Source organism: Aegilops tauschii, chromosome 5 (assembly GCF_002575655.3).
Source record: "Aegilops tauschii subsp. strangulata cultivar AL8/78 chromosome 5, Aet v6.0, whole genome shotgun sequence".
NCBI lineage: Eukaryota > Viridiplantae > Streptophyta > Magnoliopsida > Poales > Poaceae > Aegilops > Aegilops tauschii.
Genome location: NC_053039.3, coordinates 213,990,253 through 214,001,121, shown reverse-complemented (window position 1 = coordinate 214,001,121; position 10,869 = coordinate 213,990,253).

Below are 10,869 nucleotides of genomic sequence, written 5' to 3'. Positions count from 1 at the left end.
CCCCTTCCTAGGCCTCGCCGTCGTCCACCGCCCTGGTGCTCTCGGCGCGGCGTGGTCAATGTGGTCAAGGAACGACTTCCATCGGACGTGGACTGTACGTGGAGAGGCTGACAGCTGGGTCCACGGCCGCAGCAAGGAAGTGCCTCCTTATTACGCAGAAAATAATGATTCCTCCACCTGACAGCTGGGACCCACCGGACGGGCCACTGTATTTCGCGAAAAAAACATTTCCCCCTGACTACTGGGACCCACCAGCTACATCTTCGCACGCAAGGAAGTCCGTCCGAGCAAAAAAAAAACGATTCGCCCCCTGACTGCTGGGACCCACCAGCTACATCTTCGCAGGCAAGGAAGTGCATGACAGTCGGGACCCACCTGGTCGAAGCGTACGTGGCATTGTCATTCTGGTCGCGAACGTGTACATACATACTGGTCGATGTAGAGGCGCGCACGTGTCGTAGTAGAGGCGCGCACGTAGCATGTACACGTACGTACAGCGGCAGTGTGCAAGAAAGAAAATACGGCCACGTACGTACATACGGGCAGGGTCTCGAACGCCTACTCGTGCATACGTACGGCCAAGGCTCGTGTACATGGCTGGGTCGGAACGGAGAAACAGCGTTGTCGTCGTGTTCAAGGGGAGCCAACCGGCTGGGTCGGAACGGAATGCGTCGTCGTGTTCATCGGGAGGGCTTGGACGGAACAGCCGATGGAAACGAGGCCTAGCGTACTGCAGAACGGAGGAAACGGCCTTGTGTTCGACCAGCCACGTTTGAAACGGGATCCTGTTCATCGGGAGGGGTCTGGCGTACCGCAAAATGGAGGAAACGGACCTCCTACGGTCGAAACGGGGGTCCTGTTGATCGGGAGGGGTGTGGCGTACCGCAAAACGGAGGAAACGGACTTGTGTTGGAGTGCTACGGTCAAGACGGGGGTGCTGGTCATCGGGAGGGGTGTGGCATACCGCAAAACGAGACTCCACGGGACACTGTTCATCTCCACCGTTGACCCCCTCCCGCCTCCACGGGCTACTGTTCATCCACCGTCGACCTCCTCCAGCCTCCACCTACGACTGTTCATCCACGGGCTCCTGTTCATCCAGCCCCCACCACGCGCTACTCCACCAGCTACTGTTCAACCAGCCCTCTCCACGGACTCCTGTTCAACCACCCCTCCATGGGCTACTGTTCATCCAGCCCTCCACGGGGTGGTCCTGTTCATCCTGCCCTCCACGGGGTGGTCCTGTTCATCCTGCCCTCCACGGGGTCCTGTTCATCCAGCCCCAACCGGCTCGATCGATCGGGGTCCTGTTCATCCAGAGGCAACACCACGGGGTCCTGTTCATCCACCCCCACCGGGAACTGTTCATCCAAATCCCCCAGCAACGCTGACTGTTCATCCAGAGAGAGCATCGATCGGCTTCAGTTAGCAGCAGTAGCGAAGGAATCGCTCGATCGGGTTCAGTTAACAGCCATCGATCAATCGCTCGGGTTCAGTAACGCGTAGCCTGCAGTGCAATCGCTCGGGTTCAGTTAGAGCCCAACGCCTCGCTCGGGTTCAGTTAGAGCCAACGCCTCGCACACACGCGCGTACGTGTACGAGAGAAACGCGCATCGCTCGGCCCCCGGCCTCCCACCGTAACCGGGAACTCCCCGAAATTTTCCTCGCCCTCGCTTCTACCATGGTTTTTACCGTCATGGACGGCCCAAAGAATGTCATGCAGCTGCGTCTCCGGCCCGCCCAGGACGAAAAGCCCATTTTCTGTCATGATTTTTTGTCATAGAAGTAGGAGCCCACCACATCTATGATGATACCGGATTTTGTCACAATTATCGTCATAGAAGTGTCATATGTATGACAGAAGTTTTTTTTGTTCGGCCCAAAATGTCACGGATGTGTCTTTTTTTGTAGTGGCTCAAAGGGATCATGAGATTTTCATGCTAGAAACTTCCGTGTGCAGCCACAAGCCATTATGGGCTCTGGCATAGTTGATTAGGTCGTGTGAACTCTTACAGTGGTTGACTAGCAGATGTAGGGGACGTAGGTGGTACTGTGTACCCATCGTAAGGTGCTAACGCTTCTGAAAGACTGTGTCTCGGTCATCCGTTTCTCAAACACCCTGTAGTGCGAGAAATCCAATGGAGGAGATCGAGTCTTGTGGGGAAAAGTGCGCAAACCTCTGTAGAGTGTACAAACTAATCATGGTTAGCCGTGTCCCCGGTTATGGACATCTTGAGTATCTAGTTCTTGGATTATCATGTGGATCTCATCACTCTTAATATTAATTTGATTGGGTTTAATGATGATGCTTAATTGGGATTGAGTTGGGTGAACCTTCTCAATGTTTAACAACCACCATGATAGTTAAATAAAATATATTCCTTTGTTGTAGGAAAAAATTGGCTTTTCGCAAAACATATTAACCATACAGCCTCCACCAGCCATATATGCATGTAGTGATAGCATTATTCTGTTCATTACTCTTTTGTGTTACATTGCCAGCATATTCCATGTGCTGACCCATTTTTGGGCTGCAACGTATCATGTTGCAGACTTTTCAGACGACGAGTAAGGAGCCTTAGGTCATGGTCTTTCACTCAGTGATGCCGTTGGAGTTGATGGACTCACTTTATCTTCCAAGCCTTCCGTTGTTATCGTATTAGATGGCCTTAAGCCATATTTATTGTAATAAGTTCTCTTTTGAGACATTCGATGTAATAAGTGTGTGATTGCTACTTTGTTATAAATCCTTCAAGTACTATGCGTGTCAGCATTACCGATCGAGGGATGACACTAATGCACAGAGATCAGACTGTTTGAGGTCTGGTCGCTACAATAGGGATCCTCGAACCCGGGGGGTTGTTTGACATACACCAACTCATTAATAGGACCATTAAGAAAAGCACTCTTCACATCCATTTGTTGCAACTTAAAGTTATAATGAGAAGCATAAGCAATCAACAAATTAATCGATTCAAGGCGAGCAACGGGAGCAAAGGTTTCACCGTAGTCGATACCCTCGACTTGGGAGTAGCCTTGTGCTACCAACCGAGCCTTCTTGCAAACGATAATCCCATGAGCATCTTGCTTGTTCTTGAAAATCCACTTGGTTCCAATGACATTATGATTCCCCATTGGCCTTGGCACCAATCTCCACACCTTCTTGTTCTCGAAGTTGTTGAGTTCTTCATGCATGGCATTAAGCCAATTCGGATCCTCGAGCGCCTCATAGACCTTTTTGGGTTCAACACAAGAAACAAACGCGTGATGTTCACAATAGTTTGCTAATTGTCTACGAGTGCTTACCCCCTTTCGTATGCTTCCAAGCACATTCGTCATGAGATGACCCTTGGTAGTGATCTTGGAAGCAATCTTGGCGGCACGACGCTCTAATTCCTCCTCATGAGTGAGTTGAGGAGCAGTAACTTGATCATCTTGAGCGTCGTATTGAGCTTGTTCATGATCTTGAACTTGCTCGGAGGAGAGAACTTGACCTTGGGCATCACTTGGTGGTTCAAGACCATCTTGAGGTTGATCTTGCCCTTGATCTTGTCCATGAGGTTGAGGGCATTCACTTTGTTCTTCGGAAGCGTGTGGGTCTTGGGTTGGTGATGGTTCCACTTGAGTGGAACATTGTTCGTCTCCTTCGGCCACAAGGGGTTCCTAAATGGGTAGGATAAAACCAACACCCATTCTTCTTATGGCTTGGGGGGGAATTTCATCACCTACATCACAAGTACCACGTTGCTCCACTTGGGAGCCGTTATTCTCATCAAACTCCGCATTACACGTCTCCTCAATAAGTTCCCGTGGACTTATAGAGGACACGGTAAGCATGAGAGTTTGTAGCATAACCAACAAATATGCCCTCATGAGCTCTAACCTCAAATTTAGACAAATGAACACCTTTCTTGAGAATGAAACACTTACACCCCTAACACCCGAAAGTACTTGAGGTTGGGCTTGTTACCGGTGAGTATCTCATATGGAGTTTTGTTCAAGCCTTTGCAGAGATAGACCCGATTGGATGCATGACACGCGGTGTTGATGGCTTTGGCCCAAAAGTTGTATGGAGACTTGAACTACGCCATCATGGTCCTTGCCGCATCCATCAATGTCCGGTTTTTCCTCTCCGCTACACCATTTTGTTGAGGGGTGTAAGGTGCAGAATATTGATGCTTGATCCCCTCATCACTAAGAAACTCATCCAAGGTGTGGTTCTTGAACTCGGTGCCATTGTCACTTCTTATCATCAAGATCTTTGCATTGCGTTAGCGTTGAGCTTCATTTGCAAAGCCAATGACGGTTTGTTGAGTCTCACTCTTCCTCTGGAAGAAGTACACCCAAGTGTATCTTGAATAGTCATCCACAATCACCAAGCAATACTTTCTACCCCCAAGACTATCAAAGGATGGAGGCCCAAAGATATCCATGTGAAGGGGCTCCAAAGGCCTCTTTAAGTAAATGATAATCGTGGGAGGGTGATGAAGGAAATATGCCTAGAGGCAATAATAAAGTTATTATTTTATTTCCTTATATCATGATAAATATTTATTATTCATGCTAGAATTGTGTTAACTGGAAACTTAGTGCATGTGTGAATACATAGACAAAAACAGAATGTCCCTAGTATGCCTGTACTTGACTAGCTCGTTAATCAAAGATGGTTAAGTTTCCTAGTCATAGACATGTGTTGTCATTTGATGATCGGGATCACATCATTAGAGAATGATGTGATGGACAAGACCCATTCGTTAGCTTAGCATTATGATCGTTTCAGTTTCATGGCTACTGCTTTCTTCATGACTTATACATGTTCCTCAAACTATGAGATTATGCAACTCCCGAATACCGGAGGAACACCTTGTGTGCTATCAAACATCACAACGTAACTGGGTGATTATAAAGATGTTCTACAGGTGTCTCCGAAGGTGTTTGTTGGGTTGGCATAGATTGAGATTAGGATTTGTCACTCCGTGTATCGGAGAGGTATCTCTGGGCCCTCTCGGTAATGCTCATCACTATAAGCCTTGCAAGCAACGTGACTAATAAGTTAGTTGCGGGATGAAGTATGACGGAACTAGTAAAGAGACTTGCCGGTAACGAGATTGAACTAGGTATGATGATACCGAGGATCGAATCTCGGGCAAGTAATATACCGATGACAAAGGGAACAACGTATGTTGTTATGCTGTTTGACCGATAAAGATCTTCGTAGAATATGTAGGAGCCAATATGAGCATCCAGCTTCCGCTATCGGTTATTGACCAGAGATGTGTCTCGGTCATGTCTACATAGTTCTCGAACCCGTAGGGTCCGCACGCTTAACGTTCGATGAAGATTTGTATTATGAGTTATGTGATTTGATGACCGAAGCTTGTTCAGAGTCCTGGATGAGATCACGGACATGATGAGGAGTCTCGAAATGGTCGAGAGGTAAAGATCGATATATTGGAAGGCTATATTCGGACATCGGAAAGGTTCCGAGTGATTCGGGTATTTTTCGGAGTACCGGAGAGTTACGGTAATTCACCGTGGGAAGTAGTGGGCCTTAATGGGCCATATTGGAAAGGAGAGAAGGGCCTCAAGGGGTGGCTGCTTCGCCCCCCCCCCCATGGGCTGGTCCGAATTGTACTAGGAGGGGGTGGCGCCCCCCTCCTTCCTTCTCCCCTCTTCCTCCTTCCCTTCCTTCTCCTAGTTGGAACATGAAAGGGGGGGGGGCGAATCCTACTTGGACCGGGAGTCCAAGTAGGACTCCCCCCTTGGCGCGCCCCCTCTAGAGCAGACCTCCTCTTCCTCCCTCCTTTATATACGTGGGTAGGGTGCACCCCAAAGGCACTCGAAGATTTTTCTTAGCCGTGTGTGGTGCCCTCGTCCACAATTACACACCTCGGTCATATCGTCGTAGTGCTTAGGCGAAGCCCTGCGCCGGTAACTTCATCATCACCGTCACCATGCCGTCGTGCTGGCGGAACTCTCCCTCGGCCTCAACTGGATCAAGAGTTCGAGGGACGTCACCGAGCTGAACGTGTGTAGATCGCGGAGGTGCCGTGCGTTCGGTACTTGGATCGGTTGGATCGCGAAGACGTTTGACTACATCAACCGCGTTACTAAACGCTTCCGCTTTCGGTCTACGAGGGTACGTGGACACACTCTCCCCTGTCGTTGTTATGCATCTCCTAGATAGATCTTGCGTGAACGTAGGAAATTTTTGAAATTACTGCGTTCCCCAACAGTGGCATCCGAGCCAGGTCTATGCGTAGATATTATATGCACGAGTAGAACACAAAGAGTTGTGGGCGATAATAGTCATACTGCTTACCAGCATGTTGTACTTTGATTCGAAGGTATTGTTGGATGAAGCGGCCCGGACCGACATTACGTGTACGCTTACGCGAGATTGGTTCTACTGACGTGCTTTGCACACAGGTGGCTGGCGGGTGTCAGTTTCTCCAACTTTAGTTGAATCGAGTGTGACTACGCCCGGTCCTTGTTGAAGGTTAAAACAGCACACTTGACAAAAAATCGTTGTGGTTTTGATGCGTAGGTAAGAACGATTCTTGCTAAGCCCGTAGCAGCCACGTAAAACTTGCAACAACAAAGTAGAGGACGTCTAACTTGTTTTCGCAGGGCTTGTTGTGATGTGATATGGTCAAGACGTGATGAGATATAAGTTATTGTATAAGATGATCATGTTTTGTTGAAGTTATCGGCAACTGGCAGAAGCCTTATGGTTGTCTCTTTATTGCATAAGATGCAAGCGCCAAATAATTGCTTTACTTTATCGCTATGCGATAGCAATAGTTGCAAGAGCAATAGTTGGTGAGACAACCATGTGACGACACGTTGATAGAGATCAAGATGATGGAGATCATGGTGTCATGCCGGTGACGATAGAGATCATGATGGTACTTTGGAGATGGAGATCAAAGGCACAAGATGATCATGGCCATATCATGTCACATATTTTGATTGCATGTGATGTTTATCTTTTATGCATCTTATTTTGCTTAGTACGGCGGTAGCATTATAAGATGATCCCTTACTTAAATTTCAAGGTATAAGTGTTCTCCCTGAGTATGCACCGTTGTGACAGTTCGTCGTGCCGAGACACCACGTGATGATCGGGTGTGATAAGCTCTACGTTCAAATACAACGGGTGGAAGACAGTTTTGCACATGCGGAATACTCGGGTTGAACTTGACGAGCCTAGCATATGCAGATATGGCCTCGGAACACTGGAGACCGAAAGGTCTAACGTGAATCATATAGTAGATATGATCAACATAGAGATGTTCACCATTGATGACTACTCCATCTCACGTGATGATCGGACATGGTCTAGTTGCTATGGATCGCGTGATCATTTAGATGACTCGAGAGATGTCTATCTAAGTGGGAGTTCTTAAGTAATATGATTAATTGAACTTTAATTTATCATGAACTTAGTCTTGATAGTATTTGCAAATTATGTTTGTAGATCAATAGCTCGCGATATAGCTCCCCGTTTATTTTATTTTTGATATGTTCCTAGAGAAAAATTAGTTGAAAGATGATAGTAGCAATGATGCGGACTTGTTCCGTGATCTGAGGATTATACTCATTGCTGCACAGAAGAATTATGTCCTTGATGCACCGCTAGATGACAGACCTATTGCAGGAGCAGATGCAGACGTTATGAACGTTTGACAAGCTCGGTATGATGACTACTTGATAGTTTAGTGCACCATGCTTTACGGCTAAGTATCGGGACTTCAAAAATGTTTTGAACGCCATGGAGCATATAAGATGTTCCAAGAGTTGAAATTGGTATTTCATACTCATGCCCGCGTCGAGAGGTATCTGTAACATCCCAATTTTCCTTAATTAGGATGTTATTAGATCATTCATATGCATATCATATTTTTATTGCATTATTTGCTTTTTTCTGAAATATTCAAATCATTATGCAACAAAGGCAATTTATTGGAGTGGAGATAATGTGACTTCTCCCCTGTTTAAAAATGTTCATAATGTGCAGAATATTGTTTCCAGTTCATCTGATATGTTCTGGTAATTTTTGCAATCTTCAAAATATTTTATTTGAGTGTTTATTACTGTTTTGTGTGGCCTTTTGCATCAAAATGAATTTCTAAAATTGCATTAGACGAGGAACTAGTGTTCCCGTAGTTTGTATTAGCAGTATAGATTTTACTGTGTGTCTAAGTATTTTTATTTAGTTTTTATACTATTGTTTTATTTTTAGTTTTTACTGCTATAGTTTTTGTTAAAGAGAAAAAAAGAAGCAGCACGCAGCACAGCGCAGCGCCCAGTGCGCAACAGTCGCGGCCCAGCTCCGCTGCAGCCCAGCCCACCTACCTACGCGAAGCGGTACGCGCCGCGCCGCCCATGCCCGACCCGCACCCGATCCGCCAGCTCGCCTCAGCCGCTGACCCGCGGGTCCCGCTCCCATCCCCTTTCTCCGGTCGGACGAACACGCGCGCAGCCGCACCGCTCGCACACCCGAGCGCGAGCCGGATCGATCTGCGCTCCTGGTCCATCCCGTCTCCACCAGGGACACCGCACGCGAGGCAAGGCCCTAGGGGAGACCCCGTAGCCACTTCCTGGCCTCTGTTTCTGCCGCACGCACGCGCCCGCTCTGTTTGGATCTTGCCGCGGAGCTCGACCCGCCACCACCGTCGTCGGAGGTTTCTGCCTCCGTAAGGACGCCCCTGCCACTCCACTTGTCACCGTTCGAACCCCCTCTCGACGCCGCTCTCGCTGACTCCTTCTCGTGGGCATAAACGCAGCAGAGGGAGAGGAACGAGCTCGACCGCCGCCGCCGGAGCCGCCGCGTTCAGGTCTTCGTCGCCACCGGCACAGTCCGCCTCGCCGCCGTTTAACACCACCACCACCTCCGCCACTCCACGCCGCCTCCTCCCGTCACTTCCCCCTCGCCGAAGTACCACCGGAGAGCCGCCGCCGCCGACGCCCGAGACCGCCGCCGCCGTTTTCCCCTGTTCTGGTGAGCACACGCACCCAGCCAATCGGACGCCGCCACATGGCACTTTGCTACAGGACACGCATGGGAGTTGCTAAAGTGTCCAGGCGTTTTCTGTTTTCCTTTTTGTTTTATTTTCAGTTTTTCACCTAAACTTCTTTTAGCTATATCTTTTAGTGTATACGTCCAAATTAGAAAATTCTTTTTCCTATGCACTCACAAAAATCAGCACATTATCACAGTACCGACTTTGCACATGTTTGCACTTTTCAAATTTGAATTTATTTGAATTTGAAATAAATCTCCCGGAGGCCATAACTCTCAAACCGTTTATCGGAATCGAGTGATTCTTTTTGCATTGTGACCATAGTGCATTTAGGTGCTGTTAAGCTTCTGTTGTTCAGTTTTTAAAATGGTTTTCTTGCTGTTGGTTTTGTTTTGGTTCTATTTGTGTTTCGGTGATTGATTTGTTGAATTGTGTGAAACGTGTAGATTGTCCGGAGTGCGACGCGAGCTATTGTCAGGAGTGTGACTTTCTGAACCAGAAACAAGGCAAGTTACATGTTGATCATCCTTTACCTATTGTTTTCTATGCATGTAGTTATATCACACTATGAATATATGCATGTATAGGATTACTATATTATTTTGTTATGCTGTTGAGCTATCTTCCCGTCTTTGCAAATCGTGGTAGTTGTAGGTTGCTATGCTTTGTAGACGGGGGTGGTTCGTGTATTCATTGAGTTTATGTGAGGATTATATATATATAAAACTAAATTGAGTAGTAACTCAGGATTTAACTCACCTCTGGGCGGAAGTGGTATTGCTTGGTGTTGAGGGAAGGCATCATGGGGTCTTGCACCTTTTCTAAGGCCATGCGCTCATGAGAGTGCACCCTAAGTGGAATGCCGCCCAGGTTCAAAAAGATTAGACAGACTTAGTGACTAGTAGCTTCCATGTGCGGCCACTGGCTATATGGGCTCTGGCTTAGTTGATCAGTTGTTGGAACCCCTTCCCAGACAGTGTCGACAGATGTAGCATATGTAGGTGGGATGTGGCCGTCAGGTGGTTAAGGGAACCTCTTCTGAAAGACTTCGTCTCAATCTTCAGATTGGGTCCAGTGGGTAAAGCGTACTAAACTCTGTAGAGTATTAAAACTAATCATGATTAGCCATGCCCCCGGTTATGGGTAAATTTGAGCCACTATGCCATTATAGTTGTTGGATGATCTTGACAGATGTGACACTTAATAAATTTGTTGGGAAACTTAATAAAGGGTAGGTTGGAGTTGATTTTGCCAACTCAACCTTGTGTATATAATTGTAGTAATAAAAGAACTAAATAATAAAATTGACTATTAGGTAGTTATTAGGATAAAATCAGCTTTCTGCAAAATAAACCCCCAAGCTTTCCTTTGTTGTACTATGCATATACATGTAGGTCTGCTATATTATTACTCCTGTGTAACTTGCCAATACATTCAAAGTATTGACCTATATGGCTGCAACATCTCATGTTGCAGGATATTCAGACGAAGAGTAAGGTACCGTTAGGGTCGCGAGTCTGCACTCAGCATCGCCAGTGGGCTATGATGGGTGGGCTATGATGGGACTCGTCGTTATTTTCTGCTACTTTCCGCTGTTTGATTGAATAAAGCTAGCCAAGTGCTATGCAGATTGTTTTATTTTTTTTACATTCTGGATCATACGTTGTAATAAATGATGCACTTGCTATTCTGGTATTCATCTATACTGTGTGTGCTAGCGAGTTCGATCCAGGGACTAGCACAGTAAGCACAGAGACTCAAATCCTTCGAGGTTTGGTCGTTACAGATGGCATCAGAGCAGTGTGTTGACTGTAGGACGTGACCCTAGAAAATGGATTAGAAA